The sequence below is a fragment of the Mirounga leonina genome, unplaced genomic scaffold (genome assembly GCF_011800145.1).
Source record: "Mirounga leonina isolate KUSES-001 unplaced genomic scaffold, KU_Mleo_1.0 Mir_127, whole genome shotgun sequence".
NCBI classification, from domain to species: Eukaryota; Metazoa; Chordata; class Mammalia; order Carnivora; family Phocidae; genus Mirounga; species Mirounga leonina.
Window position 1 is genome coordinate 45561759 of NW_023270316.1, and position 16091 is coordinate 45577849.

The 16091-nt window shown below is 38.0% G+C and overlaps 1 long non-coding RNA gene across 1 annotated transcript in view; it reads right to left on the minus strand.

The window, feature by feature from the left end:
* Nucleotides 1-1604: 1604 nt before the first annotated feature.
* The window catches only part of LOC118009355, a 104523-nt gene continuing 90036 nt past the window's right edge, over nt 1605-16091 (minus strand). Inside the window, exons 6-9 of the long non-coding RNA XR_004678895.1 lie at nt 13493-13658; nt 11385-11605; nt 6279-6444; nt 1605-2412 (exon numbers count right to left, since the gene is read on the minus strand). This is a non-coding gene — a long non-coding RNA (uncharacterized LOC118009355). The remainder of the gene's footprint in view (nt 2413-6278; nt 6445-11384; nt 11606-13492; nt 13659-16091) is intronic.

The following is a 16091-nucleotide window of genomic DNA, read 5'->3' on the forward strand; positions in this document are numbered from 1 at the left end:
GAGCACTCCGCTAACCAGGGGCTATTTGAATAATTACTACATACAAAGCACAGAGCTAGGTGGAGTAGAGCTATAAAAAAACATTCTTGGAGATTATAACCATTTGGAAGATGCACATTTATGAAAAGTTAATCTTTGGTGCAAGACAGGATGTGTAGGACTGAATGATTATCCAGGGAGCTAGAATATTAGGAGTTAAAAGGAGGGAGACCACCCTGGGCAGGATAGTCCAGAGAAGAGTCGTGTATGAGGTGGAGCTAGAACTTTTCCTAAAGGATGGCTTTAGAAAGGTTGACTTTAAATGCCTCTCAAATTCATCCTTTCCACTCAAGGCCACAGAAGTAGGTCACTTGGTCATTATTTCTTTAATTTTCTGTCTTTAAATTTTACAACTCAAAATTTTCATTTAAAAAAATCAGACAGAATATATGTAGTAAAATGTGAAATGACACATAGGCACATAAATAATGAAGATTAAAAAAAACTAAAACAAGATCATATTATACAAATTATTTTGCAATGAGGTTTTATCCTTTAAAAGTATTCCTCTAAAATATTTTTTATGTCAGGATATATAAGCTCTTTCTTTTGACTTCCCTTCTTGTGTGGATTCTGGTGAAAGACTGTTCTACTCACTTCTGGCCTCTCTTGGTACATCTTTTTCCCAGCTGCTACAAGTAATATTTTTATAAAACATATATAGTGTTATGTTGCTTTGCTTAGAGTCTTTCATTGGCACCTATATCAGTTAAAAATCTTTTTCTTAAAAGTAACAGAAAACAGAACTCAAACTTGTTAATATAATAAATAGAATTTTATTGGTTCACGTAATTGAAGATCACAAAGTAGGTGGACTTCAGGCAAAGTTAGACTTAGGGGTTCAATATAGTCATCAGGAGCCTGGTTTCTTCCTCTCTCTCCAGTGCCTGCCAGGATGTCGACTTTATTCTAGAGCTGTTCTCCCTCTTGGCCACAAAGCTTTGTGTACAGTTGTTTCTGCATCATCAATAACATTCCTGGGTTTCATTCTGTTTGTACGGCCCTTAGGGCTATGCAAATCTCCAAATGAAAACAAGGAGCTGATAGAAAGTGTTGAAGGTATGTTAAAGCAACAATCATATATTTACACTAAAGCACTTTGTTGTTTTAAGAATGAAGTGCAAATTCTTTGGCATGGTTTGCAAGGCCATTCATCATGTGGTCTCGTTTATCTTTTCAATTTCATTTTTCTGTCTTATATATACTCTATCTACTATGGCAGTGGTGCTCTTACAATTCCATATTCGTTTCATGTATTCTCATGCACTTCTTCTCTTTTCTGAAGTGACCTAGATTCAACATGACCTCTATGAAGCCTTAATTAACCTTTTTCTGTTACCAGCAGGATTGCTGTGTATGGCTTCTTGGGTGGTGCATTACACCCCTCTAGGGTTGTCATCACTCACATACACTGGGACATAAAGGTTGTCCCCTGGATTGTGCAGTGTAAAACCTTCACAGCTATATGTGGTGGCCCTGGCCTGCTTTCCTTAATATCACACTACATTCTAATGGTTTATTTAAATGTCTACCATCCTTCATGTCTGTGAGCTTCGTGAAGGCTGGCACTGTATCTTAACAGGATAGCTGTATTACTTGCCTCTTCTAGATTTGTATTTTTTTGTCTGTCAACTGCTAAAAACAGTGAAGTATTTGCTGAACGAGTGGATGAATAAATAGCTATAATTTTTGAGTGCAGTTATTTCTTTTAAGTTTATTTAACTATCACACCACTCTTAAGAAGTAGGTATTATTTCCTTTATTTTGCAGTTGGGGAAACTGAGGCTCAGAGAAGTTTGGTCAGTTGTCCAGGGTTATACAGCTAGTAAGTAACAGAACTGAGTCTGTTTCTGTTTCTCTCTCTCAAGTTAGAGTTTTTTCATTGTGATGAATGGTGGACAATAAAGTTTCAGCATTGAGAACGATCATGTCTTGTTCAGCTGCCTTAATTACATAGTGGAAAGACTAATCATGCAATCTACCTCACCAAGTTCCCAGGATTAAGTGAGATTAGGTCCGTGACTGTGCTCTGAAGCACAGAGGTACATAACACTATGCAAATATAAGGTATTATTTTATAATGATGGCTTGGTATTAATAGCTTCCAACTTCATAATTAGTTTTGGATGCATGTTTTAAAGAGATGCATGTTTTAATATTTTTATGGATGCACAAATGGAATCTTCAAATACATTTGCAGATCAGTGCTGCGGTCCCAAAGGGAAGCAAGGCAGCCTAATTTTATGGCCCATATACAGGACCAAGACGAAGCAGCTTTGCTAGACGTCTTCCTTTGCTGTTAGTTCTCATTAGCTGAATTCAAATTCCAGTGGTGATAATACATAATTCTTCAGCTGCATATAGATTCTGCCTCTATAAAAGGAAAAAAAAATCTATAAATGTAATCATCTCTCCCTTGTCAGCTAATGTAACACAGTAGTAACTATAAAACAGTTTTCTTTAGGCTCTTTTGTGCAATTTGTTCCTCCTGGCATGGATGGGGATATGAGCAGCATTTTGTTTCAATAGAGCCTTTCTTTAGCTTTTAACCAGTCACAAAGGGTGTCTTTCTGTACCTGGACACAATCCGGCCACAGAAATCAAATAGGCTTTTTAAGCCTTGAAAGAAAAGAAACTAGAAGGCCAGTGGCAAATATTTCATCATTTTGTGGGGCAAATATTATATATCTGGGAAAAAGATTTTTTTTAAGTATATAATTTAGGAGTGTCTAAAGGTGTTTTGTTAGGTCAATTGTATATCAGGAATTTAAAAGGAAGGGCCTATAGATCTTTAAATGCCTCCCCAGATAAGGTGAGCCTAATCTATTGTAAATTACACTTCCCACTCTCTGATCTCCGAGAAAGGCTTTCTGTCTCGCTTTCAGTATTTAAAATCTGAAATAATATAGACCTGACTACCCAGGGGTCTGCCTCTTGGCCTGGTGCTTTGTCACCACAATTGAGACGGGCAAGTTGGAAGCAGCGGCATGTCCCCCAACGTAATTCATGAGAGCAAGAGGTAGTGTTGTCTGCGATTTTTCCTGAGGCTGGCTATAACTACACTCCCCTTGAGTTTCTGCCAAGGCACACCACTAAATAAGGAGGTAAAATAAGGATAAAATTTTAACTGCTTCTTTCCAGGGAAGCTTGGAGACAGTCTCGCTTCCTTTTTTAAAGTTGGAGGCAATTTTATTTGTTTAGGCAAATCCTATGGGAAATGAATAAGTAAAGTACCAACTGACATGCTTCACTAGGCTGAAAATAGATCCCAGTACACGATTTCTTTTTTATTTATCCGCCATATGTATTTATTTCAGGTTTCCTTCTCACAGACTCCCAGACTGGGAGAATCAGAGATAGTAATAGCTAGGAAGCACAGATTATTATTATTTTTTTGGTTTGTTTGTTTTGGGGGTTACCTTCCAAACTTTTTACTTTGAAAAAAATTTAAACCTACAGAATAGTTGAAAGACTAATATGAACATTTTGTACATTTGCTTTCTCTCTCTCTCTCTTTTTGCTTATAGTATGAAAGTAAGTTTCATGCAGAATCCTGATAGCTCATCTCTAAATACTTCAGCATGTATCTTCAAAGAACAAAGACACCCTATCATGATCATACCCAAGGAACTTAACATTGATATAATAATATGTTGTAACATACAGTCCACATGCAAATTTCCCCCAGTTGTCCCAACAATGGCCTTTATAGCTATTCTTCTGTTGAATGCAAGATCCAAAGAAGGAGCACACATATGTTCAGTTATTCCACCTTTTTGGTCTCTGTACATTCAGAACAGCCCCCCCACCCCATTCTGCCACCTAATTTGTCAATTGCAACATTAATATTTTTGAAGATTCCAGGGCACATGCCGTATAGAAAGACCCACCTCGGAACTGTCTGGTAAGTTTTCACCAAGTGTGTTGTCAGACTTCTGTGTTCAAAACCTACTACTTTTCTGTGTGGTTATATCATCAAGTTGATATATGGTTAGGTTCATTTGTTTCTGTCTGTATTCAATTTTGGGTTTTGCTTTTGGTCTATCTTTTTAAATTTAAATTTAATTTTTGGATATGTAAAACATTTACATGGCTCAAAAGGCAACAATTAAAAATAAAATTAAACATTAAAAATATCTACCAAGAGAAGTCTTCTTTCTATTTCTGTCTTTCTCCCAATTCCCATCCACCTCTTATGAGTAACTATTCTCATTAGTTTCTGGTTTATCCTTACCATATTTCATTCTGCAAAAACAAGTAAATAAGTTACATATATATGCATATGTATATATCTTTATATGTATAGCTATGTGTTTATATATGTGTATAGAGATATATATGTCTGATTTTCTTTATGATAAAGGTTATATAGATATATTATGATATTATTTTGCATTTACTTTTTTCATTTAATATATTATAAAAATCCCTCCATTGCAATTCATAGAAGTACTTCTCATTCTTTTCATAACTGCATAGTACTTCATTGTGTCAATGAGTCTTCTGTGATTACCCATTTTGTTTTTTTTCCATTATCTTGCTATTACAAATAAAGCCTTGACAAGTAACCTTGTACCTATGTTGTATTGTACTTATGGAGGTGCCCTTGTAGGTGTGATGCTGGGCCAAATGGTGAATGCTTGTGTAGTTTTGTTATATACTGCAAATTCCTCTCCATAGGGTTGCATTATTCTGCACCTTCCCAAAGAATATATGAGCATGTCTGGCACAAATAGGAACACTTTACCTTATCTTACTGAATCCTCATGACAACTTTCTCAGGAAGATACTTTTATTACCCCCATTTTATATGTAGGACGGTAAGGCTCAGAGAGCTTGACAAACATCTCCAGGTTCACATGGCTAGAAAATGGCACAGTAGGATTTGTACCCAAGCTCATGCAACTAACCACCTCACTGTGCCATATGTCGCTGCATTAAGCTACATGAATCATAATTTTGTGTCTTGATAAAATTAATGGAAATCTTTTGTTTCAGAAATGGTGTTCTTGAAAATATCAAGGAATACTGGGGAATCAAGAGAACTTACAATCTCAAGGAATGTTGGAGAAGTAAAAGAATAATCTTCATGTTTCTTAAGGAGGTCAGTGTTCAATCAAAGTTTCTAGGTACAAGCCAAAGATTCTGACCTCATGAGTTTAGCTATGATAGCAAGAGTTTCTTAAAGATAAGAAGTTTCAGGAAGGCCCCTCTGTGGAGACAAGGCATGAAGATATAGGATGTTATGTCTAGTTCTGAGACAGAGGGTGCTAGTAAGGGGAAGACAGGGATTAGGGCCAAACATGATCAGCTCAGGATTTTAGACAGGTTCCAGTCCCAGCAGAGAGTTGAGGGAAGAGACCAGAAACCTGGAGAGAATCTAGGGACCAGACTTAGATGATCAGGATGGAGGAGAAAGCCTCCCAAGGTGGAGAGAATGAGGCTATCCAGGGACTCATCCTAAGGCAGACAGCAACAAGTAAATAAATGATGTCAGATACAGATCAGGCTCTGATCCAGGGCAATGGCATGGAGAGTAGTTAGGATGTTTAGAGAAGACCTCTCCAAGGATGTGTCCTTTGAGGTCAGACATGAATGATGAGAAATAGCAGGCCATCTAAAGATTTGGGGGAAACAACTTTCCTGACAGAGGGAACAGCAAATGTAAGGGTTTTGAGGGGGAAAATTAGCCTTGCAAGTCATGTAACATGAAGACTGGTATGACTATAAGATACTAAATAAGGCAGTGATCATTTATGAGGGTGGGTGCATGGACAGATCAGGTAGGGCCTTGTCAGTCAGGTAAAAGAGTCTGGATTTATTCTAAGTGCATCTAGGCAGGTTTAGGGGAGGCTAGTTCCAATGGACTTCTGGAATGAGTTGCATTTTAGTCATTAAGAAATGTATTTAAATTCAATTCTATGAGGTATGATGAGTTCCAAGGAGATAGAAATAGAAAGAAGTGCTATTGATTCCCATATATTTATTTATTTTTAAGTCAGAATTATTTTTTGTAAAGCAGCCTATAAAATGAGGCTGAACATGAAGTTTGGTCAGCAGCGTGGTTAAAGGACATTTACACAAACATAAATACATTGCTATTTACATTTACCACCTCCAGATGATTCATCAAGAGATGCATGCTCTTCACTTTCAAGTATGAATAACTATTTGTTTCAGGGATATATGCATAGTAAACATATTTCATTTCATGGAAAGAAGTAAGAATTTAAAAATACCTTGTAATGTGCCACATGGGAAGCTCGAAATATATGCCACTGATGAATTGAAATAGTACCACATCCCCATCCTGTTCATCAATCTTCATATTTTTGTGAAATCAGGTAACAGAAACTTTCTTTTGATTTTATCTCTCATTTTGCACTTGGTATTTTTTATAGATTCCTGAAATCAAGGAAGTTTGTAACATGAAGTAAGAAATCAAGCTAAGTTAAAGACATAAATCCTTCAGAAATAAAGAGTGAAAAAAGTTAATGAAATGAATGACAGTAAATATATTTAAAAAGTCTGGGCGCCTGGGTGGCTCAGTCGTTAAGCGTCTGCCTTCGGCTCAGGTCATGATCCCAGCGTCCTGGGATCGAGCCCCACATCGGCCTCTCTGCTCCGCGGGAAGCCTGCTTCTCCCTCTCCCATTCCCCCTGCTTGTGTTCCCTCTCTCGCTGTGTCTCTCTCTGTCAAATAAATAAATAAAATCTTAAAAAATATATATATATATATTTAAAAAGTCATGAGAGGTACATCAAAAATAAGGATAATTTAGTATCAAGTCAACTTACAAAAAAAAAAAACCCAAACATAATATTTAACTTTAAAGCAAAATCATAATTAGCCTTTAAAGCAAAATCATAATTAGCCAAGTAAAAATTTAGCAGGAGCACTAAAAATATATAAATATGCTTTGAATCTCCCAATTTTCTTTCTTTCTTAGGCTGATCTATAAGATATATCAAAGGTCCAACTATTTTTATTTTTGTTTTTTTAAAGATCCATTTATTTATTTTAGAGAGAGAGAGAGAGCATGAGTCAGGGGAGGAGCAGAGGGAGAGGGACAAGCAGACTCTGCACTGAGCACAGCGCAGATGCAGGGCTAAATCCCAGGATCATGACCTGAGCCACAATCAAGTTGGACGCTTAACTGACTGTGCCATCTAGGTGCCCCCAGGTATTTTTAAATATCTAGGTGTTTGATTTCATGTAGACCAAAATGCAGACATTTGAGTGAATTTTGTACTTTCAGCTGGCTATTTGAAATCATATGGAGGGACGCCTGGGTGGCTCAGTCGGTTAAGCATCTGCCTTTGACGCAGGTCATGATCTCAGGGTCCTGGGATTGAGTCCTGCATGGGCTCCTTGTTCCGCAGGAGCCTGCTTCTTCTTCTGCCTGCTACTCCCCCTGCTTGTGCTCTCTCTCTCTCTCTTTTTCTCTTTGACAAACAAATAAATAAAATCTTTTTTTTTTTTTTAATAAAGATTTTGTTTATTTGACAGAGAGAGATACAGCTAGAGAGGGAACACAAGCAGGGAGAGTGATTGGTGAGAAGCAGGCTTCCCACGGACCAGGGAGCCCAATGTGGGGCTCGATCCCAGGACCCCGGGATCATGACCTGAGCCAAAGGCAGACGCTTAACATCTGAGCCACCCAGGTGCCCCCAAATAAATAAAATCTTAAAAAAATAAAATAAAATCATATGGAAATAGACTAAGCCACCTTTTTAAATCTATAAATTAGGCACAGATAATTTTCTTTGTAGGTAACATATAATGTAATGAAACCTGAAGAGTGATCATGCAATCAGCTAAAAATTATAACTGGTTGATTATGGAGGAACACTACCATAGATCTATTTAATAAGCAATTTTTAAAAAAGTCTTTCTGTGGAAATGAATCTGATAGATATGTGTGGTTGGTGGAAATACCCACTGAGACAAGAAAAATATTCAAGTTATTTTCAAATTATTTAAATGCAAGTAAAGGATACAACTTATTGTATATAGATGGCCTTCTCTAAAGAAGTATAATAACCCTCACTGTGAGAATGAATTTTTCATGGCCCTCAAATCCTCCTGAGGATATCTGATGGCTCCTGATAGCATGTAACTGGGGTGAGGATCACTTCAAGCTCTTCCAAGAAGCTTGCTCCATTTTTGGGGAGATTGCCTCTTGGTCTCTATGACATCTATGGAGACTCTGGCTCCCTGTCTTCTCTCTCCCTAGTATAGCACTTTCCAGAGTGTTTGCTGTGAGATTGGCTGAACCATGGGCCAGCTTCCCAAGCATCTCATTCCCATAACAGGTCTATTCCTATAGGCTGTTACCAGTTCTTTTTTAAAATAATGATCAGATCTACAAAATGGAAAAGTCAGTTCAAGACTATAAAATGTAGTCAGTCTAATTGGCTGAAGCCTAATGAAACCCAGGATCTGAGTTAGGAGTTTAGATCTGGTGTCTGGTAGGCAATAGGGAGTCACCATATATTCCTGAGGAAGGCAGTGCTAAGATGAAAATGATGTTTGAGAGACCGATGACCTCTGTGGACTGACCTGGAGATGGGAGAAATGGAAGAGAGGGAGAAGAAGTGATAACAATGATATGTATAGTTCTGTCTACTTATCTTTACTACCTTTGGTTTCAACAATTTTCTCAGCTGTGTTACAAGGCTGAGTACAAGGCTTTTACAGGTGATCTTGCAGAGAGGTAAGAAGCAAGGGGAAATGATTGGTGGCAACCAGGTATAAGAGACAACAGTCTAATAACTAGGAAACTTGGCATAGGTACTAGTTTGTGTGCTGGGTGTCATAAATAAAGCGGAGTGATGAGGGGACACTTGCCATGGGCATTCTTTGACAGAACATGATTGAGACAAATGATGAGCTCAGGGCCTCTTCCAGAGCAAAGACATATACATCTTGAGATTAGGAGAAGCTGATGGTGAATAATCACAATACTGTCACTAACACCATTTCATAAGCACCTTTCATGTGTTAGGGAAAGTTAGGAATATTATCTCACTTACTTTTCATATCCATGGAATGAGGGTAGATATTATTATCCCCATTTTGCAGATGAGGAAAGAGGAATGAGGAGGGACACCGAATATGATTGGTAGATCATGATTCAAACCAAAGTCTTTCTGATTCTAAAGCCTAGGAAGTAAACTAGTATTTGGGTTTGATTCATGATTTTTAGCTCTATCAAGTTCCTTAAAAATAGCTATTGGGTATTGCTTTAGTAAATTTTCAACTATCAACATGGGAGAGTGTGTCTAGAAGAACATGGAGAGAATCAAAATTTGTCTTGAAAATGGAAAAGCTCATTCAAAAAACGGTAGCTATTGCATGTGGGGACTTTGTGGCAACCCTGTGAATGTTCCATAAAATTGTTAAAAAACAACAACAACAACAACAACAAAAAAGAGAAACAAAAAATGAAGCACTGCTTTTTCCTATGTATGTTTTTTCTTCTTTCTACTTGTTTGTTTTGGCATGTTGTAAGTCTTCCTCAAAAGTTTGATGATATTTGGTTGATTATTCATACTTTAGTGTGAGGCACTGAAAATCTGATGAAATCTGTGTTTTGTTGGTAGAGCTTATTGACTGGGGTCTTCTGGCAGTTTATTGACTTTTTGGGGGGAGTCTCTAGATATCAGTAGCTGTAGGTATTTTCTCTGAGTACTAAAAGAGAAAAAAATTAAGTTTACAGAAACATTTTAAGAATAGTGCAAATACACCTCCCCCCCCACCCCGGCACCATTTGAGAGTAAGTGACTGCCATATTTTTGTGTGTATTTCCTATATACCCTGTAACCAAATTGTATCCATCAAAATCAGGACATTAACATTGCTACCATTTGATCTCTAGACCCATTATGTCCATTATAGGAAGAGTCCAAGAAGAATTATGTTTTGCCTTTTGTTGTCATATCTTTTAGTCCCCTTCAGTCTAGAAAAGTTCATCAGTTCTTGCTCCACTTCTTTGTTTTTTTAATATTTTTGAATGTCAGTTATTTTGTGGAATGTCTTTCAGTTTTATGTTTTATAAATATTTCTTCATGATTTTTTTCCAGTTATCATCTTCAGCAGGAATATCACAGTGGTGGCTTTTTATTGCATCTTCGCCTTGTGGTTGTGCACAATTTTGATTTGTCCTATTACTGATGATATTGAGTTTGATCACTTGAGTAAGGCAGTGTCTGCCAAGGTTCTCCACAGTAATGTTACTCTTTTTCTCTTTGTAATTAAGTGTTTTGTGTGGGAGGTACTTCAAAATTTGTAGATATCCTGTTTTTCATCAAATTTAATTAGTTAATGTTGGAATGAACTCACAGATTTATATTTTGTTCAATGGTTATAATTTGTTACTATATTATTTCTTTTGATGCTTAAATTGTCTCAGATTTGACCAGTAGGAGCCCCTTCAAGATGACCTCTATTTCCTTTTTTTTTTTTTTTAAGATTTATTTATTTATTTATTTGACAGAGAGAGACATAGCGAGAGCAGGAACACAAGCAGGGGGAGTGGGAGAGGGAGAAGCAGGCTTCCCGCAGAGCAGGGAGCCCGATGCGGGGCTCGATCCCAGGACCCAGGGATCATGACCTGAGCCGAAGGCAGACGCTTAACGACTGAGCCACCCAGGCGCCCTGTTTCCTTTTTTGAACCTCAACTGTTCTCATCCTACTTATTACCTAATTCCCCATGCGCTGTTGCTGTGGCTTCCCTCCTTCCTCATGCAAAACTACCTGCCTGGGCTGCCCCAGCTACTGATTTGAAGTGAAATTTTCAGGAAGGGAATAGAAGAGGAAGATCTAAGACCCATATTCTAGGTGAAACTTTCAGAGGAATGAAGAAACTTCTGGAATTTGGAATGGGAAGGCAGAACCACACTGTTGAGCTCCACTATCATTTCAACTCTAAGAATACATACACACAGACTTATGTACACATATACATAGTATACAGTCTCTAAATCAAGTCAATTATACTACCAGGTCCTCAGCCAAAAAGGAACAATTTGTTTCCATATTCACTGAATGAAAACACGGCTATAACGGATTTATCTAAAGGTGTCTTAGTTTGAATTCCCCAGAAGCTGACTCTGACACGAGCATTCAAATCTAAATAACGTATTTGGGGGTGGGGGGTTTCATCCCAGGAAATACTGGGAGAGTGGAGATGTAAATCAGGAAAGGGAATGAAGACAATAAAAGGTATGTTCTGTGCCAGTTATCTGAGGATATCCAGCTCAGCCCCTCAAGGGAACTCCGGGAGACAGTGAGAACACATCTAATTTATTCTGACTGATGGCCAAAGAAGCAGTGATATTTACCTTTCAACTCCTTGTTTGTCATTGGTTGAGGATTCTGAGAGACATTAACTCTCCAGACTTCTGGTTGACCTCCACCACAGGCTGAGGGTGCTCCCACTGCCAGATGAAAATCCTTACGCAGAGAGTTGCAGGTGTTTGCACGCGGTAAGTGACGCACAGAAGGGTATCAATAGGGCAGTGACAGTTTGCTGAAGATGTTGTTTCTTTTCAAGGCTCTGCACCTGAGAGAGTACATACTACTTTAGTGAGATTTTCAAGATCATGTTAGATTATGTTATAATTTTTGTTATACTCTGATGAGACTCCAGTGAACCAGAAAGAACTAATAATATATACATATAATATGCATAATAATAGCTTATAACATCTCATATTTTGAGAGCTTACTATAGTATTGTCATGTTTTTACAGATGAGTTAATGATCAAAGCAACTCCTTAAAGCCAGTACTGTTAAGTATTTACGTTCAATGTATAAGGAAACTAAGACTTTGAGGGGATTAGCAACTCGCTCAAGCTGACACTAATGGTAAGGGGTACTGTTGGGTTATAAATCGAGGCTCACACTCACAGTCATTTTCTTGGTTTACTAAAGCAAAGTCCATCAGAGTTTCCTAAAAAGCAATAGGAAGTAGACCTCTAAGGAGGAAACCTCTGAAATGCTCTCACAAGCAATCATCTAGTGGAGAAACATCGATCTAGTGATGAAGAGAGCTAGGATTTAGACAGGAGGCCTCTAAATGCAAGTAATCAGCCTTAGGTTCTAATTGGAGCCCTGGTGTAAAATTTTACCCTGAAGAAACCTATTGAGTTCAAAGCATCAGTCCCTTCTGTGGAACTTATGCCCAGCTTCTGGGAACTGCTAATGAGAGCATCCCAACAGATGCAACAGGGATCGCGAGGCTGGGGAAACACTGTTTGTGGCTCCAGCACTCAATTGAAAGTTGCTAAGTGCAAGCTGTGCGTTTGGGATCATTCACTCATTTTTCGGTTAAAAAAAAAAAAAAGTTGCCACGCATGTGCCTTTTGATCCTGATTCTGACAGGGTAGAAATTCTTAAGCAAGTAAGACTCTTATTTGCAACGTAGAGAAATAATTCTTGTCTCCAAAAAATCTAAAAAAGAATGGAAGATGAGTATTGATTGTAGAGTTAATCTAAGTTTCATTCTGAATGGAAGTGATTGAAATCCATGTTAAGATGCTATAGAATAACATACCGCATTTTAAATGTCTCTACGAAATTAGCAAACCGTCCTTGGAACATAGGTGCAGTATGATGTGAATATATTTTTGGTTGAAACTAGGTCACTTCCTATTTTAACTGGGAAACTTTTGTTTCAGCTTTAGTGTATTTTTACATACTGTATTGAAAAATACAGTTGTTCCGTCATTACTTATATCTGAGCTGATGATCACTTTAAGTATGTGCCTAGGAAAATGAGTATAGCTATGAATCTGATAAATGTGGATCTGAATTGAAGAGGTTAAAGGAGTTTATTAATCCAGCTTAAGCAGAAGCATTTACCAAGGGGAAGTAGATAAAAATTACTGGGGAATCAAGAGGAAAAAGAAAACCGTGGGAAGGATGATGCTAACCTGACATCAAAAAACTATTTATAACATCCATACCACTGTCCACCAGACTTTTCACACCGTAAAGCTATCAAACAATTATCTAATATTCTAGGTCCTCAACTGGACTAGTGCGTAAATCATTTAACTTTGATCACAGTGAGGACCCAAATGGAGCAGGAAGATGTTTTTTGGTTATATTCAATCCCATGGAAAAAAAAATGTGTACAAAGAAAAAAAAATCAAACATGTCTGCACCTTTTTTCCTTGAGGAAGACGGATACATTTTGGAAGTGCTGTACTTGGTTTTACTGAGACATATACTCCAGTGATCTAAGTGAGTAAACGCTAAAAATTTCCCACTTCCCTCTACAGATTTTGAGCAATTGTCTTAGCTTCTTTCTTAGCCCTGTAGAAGGAAACTTTCAAATAGTAACCACTAAAATCCCAATAAAGTAAAGAAATAATTAAAAAAAAAAAAGAAAATGTTTCCATCTGTAATCTCTTCAGATTTCAGGGTGAATAAATTGGCAGATACCTGGTAGAGCCCTGGGGCCAAAACTGAGCTTATTTTGTTTCTGTTTTCATTTCTCCTTTTTTTGCCTTGTCAGTTGAATAACATCTCTGCTGATTTTCTGGAGACTCAAGTCTTCCCAATGGCCATTTGTCACTCTCTCAGCTTCCATGGCTGCTGGCTATGGGTACTAAAAAAGCATCAAGGTGAAGGAAAAAAAAAAAAAATCAGGGAATAATGTTTATCTGAACATTCTCTTCCAGAATTTTGACTAAATTTGGAAACCCAAGCCAAGTGGGAAAGTAAAGATTTTCTTTCCATGGATCCTGTAATTGCCCCCAAAAGGCAGCCCTTGGGAGCATTGCGGATTTTAAGCATTCAAGGTGTGTTGACTGTAGACTGGTAGTCATAAGGCAGATGGCAGGGAATCTGCTGGAAGGCTGAATTTTCACTGGTGCCAAATAGGGCTGACTGCACAGTAGTTAAGTGGGTTAGCTGTCAAGGAAAGAGACGCTTTGCTTTCCCTCCCCTACAGGGACAGTTGAACCACACACTTCCCTCCTTCTCTGGTTCCCAGTTGCCCTGGGCATTTTTCTCTGTTACAGCATTTCACTCCTGAAATGAATGGCACTTAGCAGGGAAGGTGTCTTTGGTAAGTATTTTACAACAGTGCAGGAGTTAACAGTTTCTTTTTTCATTAAAAGTGAGTTTTTGGTGGCTTTGTGACTGGCAGCCTGGAAACTTCTTACTTCCCTTTGATGCAGTGATCTCATAAAAAGTCTCCTTTTCCCAGACATCTGCCAAAGGGAAGGTTATGCTCCTTACCTCCCTTCCTTCTGCCTTTGTTCCCTGCTTCCCTTCCCTCCCAAGAGTCATAGGAGAGATTTTTGTAAAATTCCTGTGAATATGCACCAGCGGTAGATGCCAGATAATACCACAAACAACACACAGACACCAAATGAATCGTTTACTAAGGGGTATGTGTATGTGTGTGTGTGTTTGTGTGTGTCTGTGTATGGGGGAGAGTTTCCAAAAAAGCGTTGGGGGACATGGGAGTTACAGCTCATTATAGAAGATAGCATAAAGAAGAAAAGAAGAGAAAAGTAGTATTTAGCCATCTTACAACATCAGTGGACATACCAATGGTAACTTTTTAAAATGTAGATCTGCTGCTGTTAATATTCCACTTACAGCCAATTAAATATTGACAAGGTAATGCTATTGCAAGGCGGATAATGTAGTGTTCCAAAGTCAGAATGTGTCCTCCTTAAAGACGGGCATTATATCACACTTATTACTGCTGCCCAGAGCTTACCACAGGGCTTGGCACAAAGAAAGCTCTAGATAAAGATTTGTTAACTTGAGTTGAAAAAAAAAAGTTAGATCACTACATCATGAACTCCACAAAAGTATTTATGAGAATTAGGATAGTGATTATGTGTAAGTGGAAGCTAATTTATCTGTTATTCTTTTGACCTACACTTCATTAGCACTATCAGTCTTCTGCAGGATGATGCACCTGAGACATTACAAGGGTTTAAAGTATCATCTGAAATGTCCAAGAAAAATTTGATTATATTCTGTATAATTTTAGTACTTTTAGTCTTTGGGGTATTTTACTAGACTTTAATTCTTTGAAAATTAGCAATCCATTAATGATATATAGGATAAATTGCTCTAATCGGAGGCTATAATTAACCAGAACTCCGAATGTGTAGCGATTAAAAAAATGTTTTTAGGTGGACAGAGCTGGGTTGGAATGTGGATTTGGCTGTCGCCACCTTTGTGATCTTGGGCAGACCCTTTAGCCTCTCTACACTTTGGATTCCTCGTCTCCGAAAATGGGGAGAAAAACACCTTCTCTCTCCAGGGCTGTTGGAAGATTAAAGGAGATAATGTATGTGCTTGGCATGGTGACAGGTACTTGGCAATCCCTCCTAAGTACTTGGAATAGGAACCAGTAGCCACCCCGTGTTCCCCACTTACTGTATGGACCATGTACTGGGAAAGAGGAAACCCTGGGTGTATGCCATTGGGCACCCTATATTCCTGCTCTAGGACTTGTAGCTTTATACTAAAAAGGGAAGTGCTAGGTACTGAAAAAGCTTTCCCGGTGTTTGGCAGCATGTTATTAGTATCACAAGTGGAATTAGTCTAGATGTATATTTTCCAAATATAATTTGTTATTTTCTAAGGTGGATCTAGACACATACCTGTATTTTTTCCTCCAGTCCCACAGGCAATTTTAGATCAGTACACGGAAAATGCCATCTGTTCTTCGTAGTCAGAAATGAAAAGAAACTGAGTTTTCAGCATCACTATGAGATTTGCATTTGAATAATAGGTGTCAGATACATTGGTACCCATTTCTTTTAAGTGTGAAGTTAAATGCTGGTGACTTCACTAAGTGTTGGGAAGCAAGATGTTAATATTGTAATTATCTTTTTCCTTAATGAGATATTGAGAAGCAGGTTTAGAAAAATTTACTGAATAAGATGCTGAATAGGAAAGAAAGATGAGTTGGCTGGCTTTCCTTTTTTCTCTTAGTGGAGCCCAGGTTAGAGAGATGGAGAAGAATCTATGTGTTGTTGCTTAGAAACTTGGGCTACCTTTTGCGGATCCC